This window comes from Mustelus asterias, chromosome 8 (assembly GCF_964213995.1).
Source record: "Mustelus asterias chromosome 8, sMusAst1.hap1.1, whole genome shotgun sequence".
Taxonomy (NCBI): domain Eukaryota; kingdom Metazoa; phylum Chordata; class Chondrichthyes; order Carcharhiniformes; family Triakidae; genus Mustelus; species Mustelus asterias.
Window position 1 is genome coordinate 114,419,174 of NC_135808.1, and position 16,272 is coordinate 114,435,445.

The window sequence follows — 16,272 nt, forward strand, 5'->3', positions numbered from 1 at the left end:
GTAAAGTCACTAACTGGATCTAGCCAGAAACATCCCTAATATCTATATTTCCATGGGCATATAATACGGACTATCATATCCTGGGAAAAACAAATCACAGTTGGGATTAAGATCGATTAAAAACTGATGTACCTAAGAAAATGTTTTCTGCTGCTTTATTTTGAAAGCTTTCTCCAGATTTGCTACCTTCTTGTTTATTTCCTTCTGGGTGATACCAACAACACTGACCTTGTTCGCTTTCTCCAGGAAGGTCATTCTTTTGGAGGTTTGTGTGCCAAAGAGGATCTGCCTCCTTTATCTCACGTTGTGCCACATCAACTCCAACACAGCTTCATTAGATCTAGGGGGATGTGGACAAGAAGTTTCAGTTGCCCATTACCTAAGCAGGAATATTTCAGAATATGGCTGTTGGGGGGACCACTTCAGTGGTGTATGATATTGTCACTGGACTAGTAGTCCAGAGAGCCAGAGCAAGCGTTGGTGGACCTGGGTTCAAATCCCGCCACGGCAGATGGTGAAATATACATTTTTTTAAAAATCTGGAATTAAAAATCTCATGATAACCATGAAACCGTTGCCGATTGTCATAAAAACCCATCCAGTTCGTTAATGCCCTTTAGAGAAGGAAAACTGCTGTCCTTACGTGGTCTGGTCTACATGTGACCCCAGATCCACAGCAATGTGGTAGACAAGCAAATGCCTCCTGAGGTGTCATAGAGTCATAGAGGTTTACAGCATGGAAACAGGCCCTTCGGCCCAACTTGTCCATGCCACCCTTTTGGAGGGCAGTTAGGGTCAGGCAATAAATGCTGGCCCAGCTAGTGATGCTCTCATCCTGTAAGTGAATTTTAAAAAGCTTGAATCAGCTTTAACTGCTGAATCCATTACAAATGGTCCATTACTCAGTGTGGTGGACCTCAGTTGTGCCTTTGTCCTATATGGACCACCGTTGTGTGTGTTTGTCATACCTGGACACATCCCCTTCCAGTTTGGTTCCTCCCCTCAGCACCTAGTATAAAGGTGGCTGTCTCCTCCCCCTTGTTCAGTCCAGGTCGGCTATTTGTTGGGATCTGCTCCTGATTCTGTTGTGAATAAAAGCCTACACTTATATTGGCATATCGGTAGTCTTTCGCCTTATTGATAGCGCATCACTCAGGCTGCTGTGAAGCCAGAAATTTGCACGAGTTGGGAATCCAGAAATTGGGAGGTTTTTTTCATTCTTTCAGAAATTTGGGCTGTCCACCCTAATTGCCCTTGAACTGAGTGGCTTGCTCGGCCATTTCAGAGGGCAGTTGAGAGTCAACCACATTGCTGTGGGTCTGGAGTCACATATAGGCCAGACCAGGTAAGGATGATAGATTTCCTTCCCTAAAGGATATTAATGAACAAGGTGGTTTTTATGGCAATTGACAATGATTTCATGATCACCATTACACCACTTGTAATTCCAGATATTTTTTAATTGAATTCAAATTCTGCCATAGTGAGATTCAAACAGGTTGTCAGAAAATTAGCCTGAGTCTTTGGATTATTAGTCCAGTGACAAAACCATTTTACAACCACTTCCCTCATACCAGCAGCTGTACAAGAATAATCACAGCTAAAAAAAATCAAGAATGTTCATGGAGCTGACTCAGGATGCACTATTTTTCCCCAATTTGCATATGAGTAGAAATTTTCAAGCTTAGGTTATTTGCAATTGGTTATGTCCTCGCAGTAGGGCAAACCCAGGGAGTGTAGGCTGTAGCAGGAGAGGAAAGGGTTAAACAGACAGCACTGTAGTATCCACACTCACTTCAAATCACACATAACTACATCTCAGATGGCACTAAAACATACCCCAGATGGGATTTTTCCAAGGTTACAGCAACAATAAGAGAATTGATATCACTTATCAAGGTTCCAAAAAGTCTAGAGGAACCATTGTGCTTCTGAAAAACTAATCAAGTATCAGGGAGATGGGACAATTAACACAGCATCGAAATCGGTTTGACAAACACAATGCGTTAATATTGCAAGCAGGTAGACAGGTGATGTCCAGAAATGATTAAAGCTAAAGCACACAAGACAATGGAACCACATAATGTACTCAAAAACGGAATTGTAACCAATTCAAAGTAACAATATGATGACCTATTATAAATGTAATGCTTTGTAATTTAAAGAAATGGGTATAAGAATGTGTAAGAACCAATGATTAGTAGAGTAGCTCAGAAGCAAGCTGGAATTACAGCCATGAGTTCTGCTCTCCCTCATGCATGTTGAATAAGCCAGTTTTGTTGCAGTTACAATCAATCTTGCCAATTCTCCTTAGGGAGACACGATATTAGCATTTATTTAAAGTAACCAGCTCTCACAGTATAGAAATTAAGAATGGGAAAAAAACAGTCAGTAATTTAAGTTTCATCATCATTCAGCGTGGAACAGCCTTGGCCAATACTTACTTAAGTTTAAGTATTAATGTCACAAGTAGGCTTACATTAACACTGCAATGAAGATACCGTGAAAATCACCGTGTCGCCACAATCCAGCTCCTGTTCGGGTAAACTGAGGGAGGATTTGGCATGGCCAATGCATCTGACTAGCACGTCTTTCAGACTGTGGATGAAACCGGAGCAAACCCACACAGATGCTGGTAGAATGTGAAGACTCCACACAGACAGTTTCCCAAGTCGGGAATCGAACCCAGGTCCCTAGCGCTGTGAGACAACAATGCTAACCACTGTGTCACCATGCTGCCATTTCCCAATGATCGCCACCAAAACAGATTACCTGGTTATTATTACATTGCTACTTGTGGGAGCTTGCTATTGTCTCCTGTGTTTCTTACATTATAATGGTCACTACATTTCAAAGATATTTCATTGTCTGGAAAATGTTTTGGGACATCCCGAGATTATGACAGACACTGTATAAATGTAAGTCTTTCCTTTTCTTTTCTATACAGAAGAGCTCCTGAGACCTTTTTCTCCTCCCCATTGTCTTGGTTCCATATTTGTAAAACTGCAGACAGTATACTTGTGGTTTAATTGATTTCTTTCTTGGTTCCGTTGAGGTTTTCTGCTAGCAGTGCATATAAGGGAAAATTTAAGCACTAACTCTGTCATTGTGATCTATACATGCCCTTCTCCCAAGTAGTCCACCAAAGGTAAATGACAAAACTGCTAATCAGAATTTTATTTGCAATTATCATAGAATCATAGAAACTCTACAGTACAGAAGGGGGCCACTTGGCCCATCAAGCCTGCACGGACAACAATCCTGCCAAGGCCCTATCCCTGTAATCAAGGGGAAGCGATGGCCTAGTGGTATTATTGCTAGACTATTAATCCAGAAACTCAGCTAATGTTCTGGAGCTTGAACCTGGGTTCAAATCCTGCCACAGCAGATGGTGGAATTTGAATTTAATTTTTTTTAAAAATCTGGAAATCAAGAATGTACTGATGACCATGAAACCGTTGTAGATTGTTGAAAAAACCCACCTGGTTCACTGAAGTCCTTTAGGGAAGGAAATCTACCGTCCTTACCTGGTCTAGCCAACAAAGCCACAGCAATGTGGTTGACTCTCAACTGCCATTGGGAAACTAGGGATGGACAATGAATGTTGACCAACTAGCAACTTCCATGTCCCACAAATGAATTTTAAAAACCCACGCATTTACAAAAACTCTATGCTGGTACCTTAATAGCCGACTGAATTGGCATCCAATATTGCTCAGAAAGATTGTGCAAGAACAAAACAGTTGATATAGTGGGAGATACACTAAGACTGTTGGAATATGAGAGGGAAAATACAGGTTTAATATTCAGCATGAGGCCACTCCATCAAATTTTAGCCTCTTTCTATATTTCCTTAGGCTTTAGAGTACTTCGTAGCTTTTCCTTGTCAAGGTTAATCACTCCACAATGCAGCATGCTGTCCTGAATAATTAATCCTTTTATAACAGAATCACAGTGTGGTGGACCTCAGTTGTGCCTTTGTCCTATATGGACCACCGTTGTGTGTGTTTGTCATACCTGGACACATCCCCTTCCAGCTTGGTTCCTCCCCTCAGCACCTAGTATAAAGGTGGTTGTCTCCTCCCCCTTGTTCAGTCCAGGTCGGCTATTTGTTGGGATCTGCTCCTGATTCTGTTGTGAATAAAAGCCTACACTTATATTGGCATATCGGTAGTCTTTCGCCTTATTGATAGCGCATCAATTTTATTCACAACAGTTACTAGTATGGAGCAGTTTCTAAAACCCGACAAGTTAGCATTAGACCCTCAAGAGGTTGGAGCCTCTGATAAATTTGATCATTGGTTGGACTGCTTCGAAGCATTCGTCGACACCGCTACGGCCATCGACACCGACGCTGCTAAACTCCACGTGCTCCGCGCCCGGGTAAGCGAACCTGTCTATGGAATCTTCCGGGACGCTGCTACTTACGCGGACGCTATCGAACTCCTAAAAGGGCAGTTCCGAAAGAGCCCTAACGTGGTTTACGCCAGACACCTCCTAACTACCCGCAAACAGCAGCCAGGAGAATCGTGCGCCCAATTTCTGCGCGCCCTGCGAGTCCTCGCCCGAGCATGCGACTGTAAGGCTGTTTCAGCAGCTCAGAACACGGAGGATCTGATCCGCGACGCCTACGTTGCGGGCATTGAGTCTACATACATCCAGCAGCGTCTGCTGGAACAAGATGACCTAGACCTCCGGAAAACGGCCACGATGGCTGAAACGTTAGAAGCAGCCTCCCATAATCTCGGGTCTTACCTTGGATCCCGTTCCACCGACGGCTCCACTGCGACGGCTGCTCCAGCAGGGCCCAAATGTTACTTTTGTGGCCTCCCTAAGCACCCTCGGCGTCACTGCCCGGCAAAGGACGCGATTTGCTCCGGATGCGGTAAGCTAGGCCACTTTGTTAAAGTCTGCCGAGCAAAGCCGCTTCTGAAGACTCGTGGAGCCATGTGTGCTCCGAGGGCGCGGCCATCTTTGATGCAGGCGGCGGCTGCGCGCGAATCGCCATCTTTGACGCGGTCACCGGAAGTGCGGGAATCGCCATCTTTGATGCGGTCACCGGAAGTGCGGGAGTCGCCATCTTTGAGACTGGCATCAAGGCAAGCTGAGCAGGAAGCTTCATCCGTGACGTCATCAGACGGCGACGAAGATGGATTCTTCTTTAATTCAACAGTGGCATCGATTTGCCTGGACCAGTCGCAGCCACATCAACTCTCCAAGTCCATAATGGAGATCAAGGTAAATGGTTATGCAGAAAACTGCCTGTTTGACTGTGGGAGCACGGAAAGTTTTATACACCCTCGCACAGTGCGTCAATATGCCCTTCCCGTGCGACCCTGGAGCCAGACCATCTCCATGGCCTCGAATTCTCACTCAGTGGAGGTCCTCGGGTGCTGCTTGGTGACGCTGACGGTACAGGGCACAGTCTACGAGCGTTTTCAGCTCCTCGTGCTGCCGCGACTCTGCGCAGCTGCACTGCTGGGGTTAGATTTCCTCAGCCATCATAGAAGCGTCATCCTGCAGTACGATGGCCCTTATCCCCCACTCTCCGTCTGCAAGGCGCCGTCACGGCAGCGCCCCTCGCGCACCACCTGCAGTCTCTCGACCCTCAAGATCACCCCCCCCCCCCGTTATTTGATAACCTCACCCCGGATTGTAGGCCTATAGCCACCAAGAGTAGGCGCTATAGTGCGGATGACCGGGCCTTCATTCGGTCCGAGGTACAACGTTTGCTCCAGGAAGGGATTATCCAGGCCAGCACCAGCCCCTGGAGGGCGCAAGTGGTCGTAGTTAAATCGGGGGAGAAACACCGCATGGTGATTGACTACAGCCAGACCATAAACAGGTATACCCAACTAGATGCATATCCTCTTCCCCGTATCGCGGACATAGTCAACCGCATCGCGCACTATAGGGTTTCTTCAACGATCGATTTGAAATCGGCTTACCACCAGCTCCCTATCCGCTCGGAGGATCGCCCATACAGTGCCTTTGAGGCGGATGGCCGCCTCTACCAGTTCCTCCGAGTCCCCTTTGGTGTCACCAATGGGGTCTCAGTCTTCCAACGGGCCATGGATCAAATGGTGGACCAGCACGGACTACGGGCCACTTTCCCGTATCTGGATAACGTCACCATCTGCGGCCATGACCTGCAGGACCATGATGCCAACCTACAAAAATTCCTTCGTACGGCCACTCTCCTGAACCTCACATACAATGAGGCGAAGTGTGTTTTCCGGACACGCCGCCTCGCCATCCTTGGGTACGTGATAGAAAATGGTGTCCTTGGCCCCGACCCAGCCCGTATGCGTCCCCTTATGCAGCTTCCCCTCCCTACTACCCTCAAAGCACTGAGGAGATGCCTGGGCTTCTTCTCCTATTATGCCCAGTGGGTTCCCCGTTACGCAGATAAAGCCCGTCCGCTCCTAAAATCGACCTCTTTTCCCCTGGCGGAGGAGGCCTGTCGGGCCTTCGATGACATCAAAGCGGACATCGCGAAGGCCGCGATGCACGCTGTGGACGAATCCATCCCATTCCAAGTGGAAAGTGATGCGTCTGACTTTGCCCTAGCTGCCACCCTTAACCAGAGGGGCCGTCCGGTGGCCTTCTTTTCCCGGACCTTACAAGGCCCTGAGATTCGACACTCCTCGGTCGAGAAGGAGGCCCAGGCCATCGTGGAAGCCGTCCGGCACTGGCGCCATTATCTCGCGGGCCAACGATTCACCTTAATTACGGACCAGCGGTCAGTTGCCTTCCTGTTTAACACCAGGCAAAAGGGCAAGATTAAGAATGACAAGATCTTGCGGTGGAGGATTGAGCTCTCCACCTACAGATATGACATCATGTACCGGCCCGGGAAGCTCAACGAGCCCCCAGACGCCCTGTCCCGTGGATCATGTGCCAGTGCCCAACTAGACCAGCTACAGTCCCTCCATAACGACCTCTGTCACCCGGGTGTCACCAGATTTTTCCATTTTGTCAAGTCCCGTAACCTGCCCTTCTCCCTTGAGGAAGTCCGGACGATTACCAGGCAATGCAGGGTCTGCGCTGAGTGCAAACCGCAGTTCTACCGGCCAGGTAGGGCGCACCTTGTAAAGGCTACTCGCGCGTTCGAGCGCCTTAGCGTTGATTTTAAAGGCCCCCTCCCCTCCTCTAACCGCAATGTTTATTTCCTGAATATCATTGACGAATACTCACGTTTCCCTTTTGCCTTCCCCTGCTCGGACATGACCACGGCTACAGTGATTCGGACCCTGAACAAGCTCTTCACCCTGTTCGGCTTCCCAGCCTATATTCATAGCGACCGTGGGTCCTCTTTCATGAGTGACGAGCTGAGGCAGTACCTGCTCGCCAAAGGCGTTGCCTCCAGCCGCACCACTAGCTATAACCCCAGGGGCAATGGTCAAGTAGAGCGGGAGAACGCAACCGTCTGGAAGGCCGTTCTATTAGCGTTACGGTCTAGGGGCCTTCCAGTCAGCCGTTGGCAAGACGTCCTTCCGGACGCATTACATTCCATTAGGTCACTCTTGTGCACAGCAACCAATACGACCCCTCACGAGCGGATGTTTTCATTTCCCAGGAAGTCCTCCTCGGGTACTTCGCTCCCGGATTGGCTGATGTCCCCGGGACCCGTCCTGCTTCGGAAGCATGTCCGGACCCATAAGGCAGATCCCTTGGTCGAGGAGGTCCAACTGCTCCACGCTAATCCCCAATATGCTTATGTAGCGTACCCTGATGGGCGGGAGGACACGGTTTCTGTCCGTGACTTGGCACCCGCGGGTGCCCCGGAGGTCACCACGTCCTTCCGCTCCACGGTCCCTGGTGTCGTCCATTCGGAGACTGCTACGCCTCTTCCTCCCTCAGTCCCTGTCCCCAATGTAGTGCGCCCTGAGCCCGTGGCGGCCCCCCCACCCCCCAGCTCCGGTTCCCACTGTTCCCCATACGCCACCAGGGCCACTGCTCATTCCTCTCGCCCCTATGTACAGCTCGCTTGAGTCGCCGGAGCCGTCGCCACGCAGTACCCGACGACTGGACGGGACGATGGATCGGTCCGCTTCACACCACCCAGCGCCTTCTCTCGACGCTCACTGTACGGAGCCTGGGCCGACATCGCTCCCTGCTCGGACGACTCTGCGACCTGCACTACGACGATCGCGACGACGGATCAAGCCACCGGTTCGTCTGGACTTGTGATATTGTTTCCACTTCACCCCCGTGTTGTTTTTTTAAAAGGAAGGGGTGAATGTGGTGGACCTCAGTTGTGCCTTTGTCCTATATGGACCACCGTTGTGTGTGTTTGTCATACCTGGACACATCCCCTTCCAGCTTGGTTCCTCCCCTCAGCACCTAGTATAAAGGTGGCTGTCTCCTCCCCCTTGTTCAGTCCAGGTCGGCTATTTGTTGGGATCTGCTCCTGATTCTGTTGTGAATAAAAGCCTACACTTATATTGGCATATCGGTAGTCTTTCGCCTTATTGATAGCGCATCACACAGAATACTACAGTGCAGAAGAGGCCCTTCGGCCCATCGAGTCTGCACCGACACATGAAAGGTCCTGACCTGCCCATTTAATCCCAGTTGCCAGCACTTGACCCATAGCCTAGAATGTTATGGCGTGTCAAGTACTCATCCAGATACTTTATAAAGGATGTGAGGTAACCCGCCTTCACCACCCTCCCAGGCAGTGCATTCCAGACCGTCACCACCCTCTGGGTGAAAAAGATTTTCCTCAAATCCCCCCTAAACCTCCCATCCCTCACATTTAACTTGCGTCCCCTTGTAGCTGACCCTTCAATTGAAGGGAACAGCTGCTCCCTATCCACCCTGTCCACGCCCATCAAAATCTTATACACCTCAATCAAGTCACCCCTCACTCTTCCCTGCTCCAACGGAAACAACCCAAGCCTATTTAACTTCTCTTTATAACTTAAATGTTCCATCCCAGGCAACATCCTGGTGAATCTCCTCTGCATCCCTCCCAGTGCGATCACTAATTCTAACCTGTTTGCCTTCGCAGGTTAAAAAAAACTACTTCTTTAAAGATTTTGGCTGGAATCAGGCGGCTGGGAGGGCGAAGAATCTCCCCCAGCAAACGTCACCTGCTGAAAGCAAAATTAAAGATTTTTTAAGATGATGAAGGCTCATCCAGATTCAAAACATTGACTCTATTCTCTCAACAGATTTTCCAGCATTTTCTGTTGTTTGTTTATTATAAAGATGTTTTTGTTTGCCACATCCAGTTCCAACCCATTGAACCTTAGACTTGCCTCTGCACAAAACGCAGTTTATTTCCACAATTTAATAGTCTCACCGTTTGGCAATGCCCAACACGTTTAGCAGAAGCTGTTGACACATCCGTGAAGTTCTCATCCTAGGTATGACACTGTGCGCGTTTGAACGGAGTTAAGTAATTACAGGACAATCTCCAAGTAAACAAGTTCTTTTATTTTCCAATGTACCTTTACCAATTGTGTGTCCTAGAGATGTAGATTCTGACAATACTCCATCTTTTGCAAATATATGGATCAGTGAATCGTACCAGAAAACTGACAGAATTCTGTTAGTCATGAGGATTACTTAATGATGCCTGTGACAGGGGTCTGTTAGTCATCTGGATCGTTTGATGCCTGCAGCTAGCATATTTAACACCACTCCTCAGTAATAATCTGACAGCACATGGATCCTTTTAAACCATTAGCCTTGAATCCATCTCACACTGAGTACCTACTCAAGGTAATTTTCTACTCTTCTTAAGCAACAGCATCTCTCGCTTTTCCAGATTCATTACTTGACACTCTCTGAAACTCTTATCTATCAGATCAGCTGTAGAACTTATTGGTCACATTTAGTGCTTGGTAGGTGGACTGGCTCTCCATGTGCACTGTTCATACCCAGTATGTACAAAACCAACATAATGTTAGAAAGTTCTCTGGTAAAAGCACTATTTGTATGTAATATTACTGTTGGCTTACCACATAATGCACTGTAGAATCTTAGAGTCTTACAGAACAGAAGGACACCGTTTGACACATTGCGTCTGTGCCAGCCACTGATCTCAGGTTTTTCCCTGTATGCTGTTGCCAATTTCTTAAATGTGGAGCTCCATTCCTGCAGAATTCAATAATAGATTGCCATTTGGATTTTCAGAAGACCCTAGAATCTGAAAATATAGGATTCAGAACGAGGTGACAAAATCATATCGAAGTTATATCATAGACTCATTAGGGGAGGCAATGGACTACTGGTATTATCGCTAGACTATTAAACTCAGCTAATGTTCGAGGAACCTGGATTCGAATCCTGCCATGGCAGATGGTGGAATTTGAATTCAATAAAAACAAAATATCTGGAATTACGAATCTACTGATGACCATGAAACCATGGTTGATTGTCGGAAAAATCCATCTGGCTCACTCAATGTCCTTTAGGGAAAGAAATCTGCTATTCTTACCTGGTCTGGCCTCCATCTGGCTCCAGAGCCATAGCAATGTGATTAGAGTCATAGAGGTTTACAGCATGGAAACAGGCCCTTCGGCCCAATTTGTCCATGTCGCCTCTGTTTTTAACCCCTAAGCTAGTCCCAATTGCCCGTGTTTGGCCCATATCCCTCTGTATGCATCTTACCCAGGTAACTGTCTAAATGCTTTTTAAAAGACACAATTGTACCCGCCTCTACTACTGCCTCTGGCAGCTTGTTCCAGACACTCACCACCCTCTGTGTGAAAAAATTGCCCCTCTGGACTCTTTTGTATTTCTCCCCTCTCACCTTAAACCCATGCCCTCTGATTTTAGACTCCCCTACCTTTGCGAAAAGATACTGATTATCTAGCTGATCTATGCCCCACATTATTTTATAGACTTCTATGTGATATCCCCTAAGCCTCCTACTCTCCAGAGAAAAAAGTCCCAGCCTCTCATTATAACTCAAATTATCAAGTCCCAGTTGCATCCTAGTAAATCTTTTCTGCACTCTTTCTAGTTTAACAATATCCTTTCTATAATCGGGTGACCAGAACTGTACACAGTATTCCAAGTGTGGCCTTACCAATGTCTTGTACAACTTCAACAAGATGTCCCAACTCCTGTATTCAATGTTCAATGGTTGACTCTCAACTGCCCTCTGAAATGGCCTAGCAAGTCACTCCGTATCAAGGGCAACTAGGGATGAGCAATAAATGCTGGCCAGACAGCGATGCCCCTTTTCCACAAATGAATATTTGAAAAAAAAACGCGTTGATGTTTATCTGTCAGCTGGTCAGTGGTCTCAACCCTACACACACGTTCTGTTTCTTTTTTCCCCTGCCTTCAACGACTTATCCAATGTTATCACGGTGTCACCTTCAATCAGTAGCTATAATTGCATAGTACAGCGCCTCACAGACCTCAGTGTGCAAACATTTTGCCCTGCTCCATGCCCTAAATCTCTTACATTTAATTTGATGTCTATTACTGCTCATTTTAGACCCCTCAATCACCGATTAGTTTCTATCCATTCTGTCCCACTCCTCCATACTTCTCAATTCCTGTGTTGAATCATCTTGTTATTTCCTCTGTTTGAATGAAATTTTATCTGTTCCAGCAATAAGAGCTGTATTGTCTTCAGGACAATGGACACAGGTTTCGAGTATTAATGAGAAAGACGCTGGGCAGTTTAATGAAGAAAGATGCATTTCCCGATTAAAATGGTATTTCAACTTTGCTACTTATTTTTAATGAAATAATAAATGACTCACGTTGAGCCGGAATCTTCAACATCAACTTTTATGTTAACATCAGTCACACTGACATTCAAAAGCATATCAACCCCCAACATAGGCTTGTGTTCAAAAGACACGATGCACATTAAATCTTCAAATATCGTGTGATGTATAAGTGTGGTGAAGAGATTGACAATGCATTGGGCTAACTCTACCCTACCTGCTTAACTGCTTTAGTATAAGGATGTTTTGTCTCTGTGTAGCTGAACTAATACAAATTGCAGGATGTTTATATTGTCAGCATCAACACAAACCTTTCGTTCCTTTGCTGTTTTTGTTTAGATATCTATCCACCGCCAGTCAACCACTTCATGTTGAAAAACGATTTGGATCTAGGGTTGGAGGAAATTTTCAGACACCGCGACAAGATTGGAAGTTTGGAAGTTTATTTACTAGTGTCACAAGTAGGCTTACATGAATACATGTGAAGTTACTGTGAAAATCCCCCAGTCACCGCACTCCGGCACCTGTTCTGGTATACTGAGGGAGAATTTAGCATCTAACCAGCACGACTTTCTGACTGTGGGAGGAAACCGGACACCCAGAGGAAATCCACGCACACACGGGGAGAATGTGCAGACTCCGCAGGTACAGTGACCCACGCTGGGAATTGAACCCGCTGACCACTGTACTTCCGTGCCACTCTACGGTGAGGCATGATAAATAATCTTGGAGATCCAAAGAAGCTGGAAGGGCATAATTGATAAGATGGCGCGGAAGGCAATTGTTGATAGACTGTTGTCAGTTTAATGTGAGGAGGTGCATATTTTTTTATTTATTCATGGGATATGGGTGTCGCTGGCTAGGCCAGCATTTATTGCCCATCCTGAGTGCCTGAGGGCAGTTGAGAATCAACCACATTGCTGTGGCTCTTGTGTCACGTGTAGGCCAGACCAGGTAAGTTCAGCAGACTTCCTTCCCTAAAGGAACCAGAAGCATTTTTCCGACAATGCTTCCATAGTCATCAGTAGATTCTTAATTCCAGATTTTTTTAATTGAATTCAAATTCTACCATCTGCCATGGTGAGATTCGAAACTGGGTCCCCAGAATGTTAGTTGAGTTTCTGGATTAACATTCTAGCGACAATACCACGAGGCCATCGCCTCCCCTAAAATCACAAAAAGGATTTGTATGGGAGAAGACACCCAAAACAAAATCAGTATTTAACACAGTGCATTCAACATTGTTTCCTATGACATTACAGAGCAGAGAATTAGATTTCATTTGCATAGAAAACACTTTTATATCTTAGCAAATGAGTGCAATGAATCACATTTGAGATAAGAAAATTTGTGTGTATTCACTGAAGCAGTGATCTGTATTTTACATCAGCATTGTGATGCTATTTGAGAAAAACATTTTGTGTCCCATTGCTGTTTCCCAGCGGAGATGAAAATAGGATCAGGAAACCAAGAAGTGTGAGACAGAATACAGGAATGAGAAAGAGAATCTGGTGAACAGGTGCGGCAACAATAATCTCTCCCTCAATGTCAACAAAATGAAAGAGATTGTCATCGGCGTCAGGAAGTGTAAAGGAGAACATGTCCCTGTCTACGTCAATAGGGACAAAGTAGAAAGGGTTGAGAGCTTCAAGTTTTTAGGTGTCCGATCATCAACAACCTGTCCTGGTCCCCCCATGCCGACACTATAGTTAAGAAAGCCCACCAATGCCTCTACTTTCTCAGAAGGCTAAGGAAATTTGGCATGTCAGCTACGACTCTCACCAACTTTTAAGATGCACCATAGAAAGCATTATTTCTGGTTGTATCACAGCTTGAACAAAGAACAAAGAACAAAGAAAATTACAGCGCAGGAACAGGCCCTTCGGCCCTCCAAGCCTGCACCGACCATGCTACCCAATTTAACTAAAACCCCCTACCCTTCAGGGGGCCATATCCCTCTATTTCCATCCTTTTCATGTACTTGTCAAGACGCCCCATAAAAGTCACTACCGTATCCGCTTCCACTACCTCCCCCGGCAACGAGTTCCAGGCACCCACTACTCTCTGTGTAAAAAATCTGCCTCGTAAATCTCCTTTAAACCTGTGCCCCCTAGTAATTGACTCTTCCACCCTGGGGAAAAGCTTCTGACTATCCACTCTGTCCATGTCTCTCATAATCTTGTAGGCTTCTATCACGTCACCCCTCAATCTCCATTGTTCCACTGAGAACAAACCAAGTTTCTCCAACCTCTCTTCGTAACTAATGCCCTCCATACCAGGCAACATCCTGGTAAATCTTTTCTGTACCCTCTCCAAAGCCTCCACATCCTTCTGGTAGTGTGGCGACCAGAATTGAACACTATATTCCAAATGCAGCCTAACTAAGGTTCGAAAAAGCTACAACATGACTTGCCAATTGTTAAACTCAATGCCCTGGCCAATGAAGGCAAGCAGTCTTCTTGACTACCTTCTCCAGCTGCGTAGCCACTCTCAGTGACCTGTGCACCTGTACACCCAGATCCCTCAGCCTATCAATATTCATAACAGTTCTGCCATTTACTGTATATTTCCTATCTGTATTAGACCATCCAAAATGCATTACCTCACATTTGTCCAGATTAAACTCCATCTTCCACTTCTCCGCCCAACGCTCCAACTGATCTATATCCTGCTGTATCCTCTAATGGTCCTCATCGCTATCCGCAAATCCACCAACCTTTGTGTCATCCGCAAACTTACTAATCAATCCAGTTATATTTTCCTCCAAATCATTTATATATATATTACAAACAGCAAAGATCCCAGCACTGATCCCTGAGGAACGCCACTTGTCACAGCCCTCCATTCAGAAATGCACCCTTCCACTGCTACCCTCTGTCTTCTTTGATCGAGCCAGTTTTGTGTCCACACGTAGCCAGCTCACCTCTGATCCCATGCGACTTCACCTTCTGGGTATGGCTCCTGCTCTGCCCAAGACCGCAAGGAACTACAAAATGTCGTGAATGTAGCCCAATCCATCACGCAAACCAGCCTCCCATCCATTGATTCTGTCTACCCTTCCCGCTGCCTCAGCAAAGCAGCCAGCATAATTAAGGACCCCACGCACCCCGGACATTCTCTCTGCTACCTTCTTCCATTGGGAAAAAGATACAAAAGTCTGAGGTCACATACCAACCGACTCAAGAACAGTTTCTTCCCTGCTGCTGTCAGACTTTTGAATGGACTTACCTTGCATTAAATTGATCTTCCTCTCCATGCTAGCTATGACTGTAACACTACATTCTGCACTTTCTACTTTCCTTCTCTATGAACGGTATGCTTTGTCTGCATAGCGCGCAAGAAACAATACTTTTCATTGTATGTTAATACATGTGACAATAATAAATCAAATCAAATCAAATTTATTTGACCACAGCATCAATGACAGAGGTTTGAATGAGAGTTTGATTAGATTTTTACATGTTGGTTTTTTTCCCACCTGCAGCCATTGCTGTAGCTTGGCTCCTGAAGATTGTACATTGTGGAAACTGGGTGAGTGGCTATGGGATGGGATGTATTCCTCATGCTAATTAGTGCATGTTCAGCTGTGTGAGGTTAGAATGTGGTCATTGGCTGGAGTGTGGAGCTCCAAAATGGCTACACTAGTGTCAAATCATGTTCCACGCTGATTGATATCATGATCTGCTTGCTCTGCATATTTCCAGCAGATGTTAATTGATCACACTTTAATAACTTCGCCAAAATGGTATAAGGTATGGTTCACAGTGGAAGAGTGAATGTACAGTGACCCCAGAACAGCACTCTAAGCACCCAAACAAGGGGTGCTCACTGAGCCCCATGTCATGTTCCCTGTGTCTGAATGAAGGGCTTTCATTGTAATAAGCTGAAGAGCTATGTTGTTGTTCACACTTTAAGAAGTTTAACAACACCAGGTTAAAGTCCAACAGGTTTATTTGGTAGCAAAAATTGTTCACACTTGGCAGAGATCCCTCCTGTGGGCACTGCATTGAAAAGGATTTCTAGGAAACGGAATTCCACAGTCACATCATTGCAGTGTTAATGTAAACCTTACTTGTGACACTAATAAATAAACTTTACTTAGAACTTTACTTTACTGTGGAAAGTCTTTGGTCAGCTGTAAATGTGATGAACATTGTCCATCCGGTCAGTTGTAAGTGTGTTGAGAAGGGCACTGTTAGCTCAGTTGGCTATAGTGTGGTTTAGAATGATGCCAATGGTTTGGATTCAATCCATATACAAACAATGGTAGTTCATGGAGGCTTGCTTCCTTCCCTTACTCCATGCTTGATGCAGAGTGTTTCCCTTCAAGCTATATAACTCTTCATCTTTCTCTAATAGAGAGCAATGCTTTGGTCCCTTGTAGACTATGACTAATTAACAAACGTGATTACCAAGTGTGGTTAACATTATTCCTTTGGTGATGTATATGTGTGATGAATGCAGTTCCTTCACATCTGAGTATTTTGGGGGGAGTTTTCACTTAGAGTCATAGAGAGTCATAGAGGTTTACAGCATGGAAACAGGCGCTCCGGCCCAACTTGTCCATGCTGCC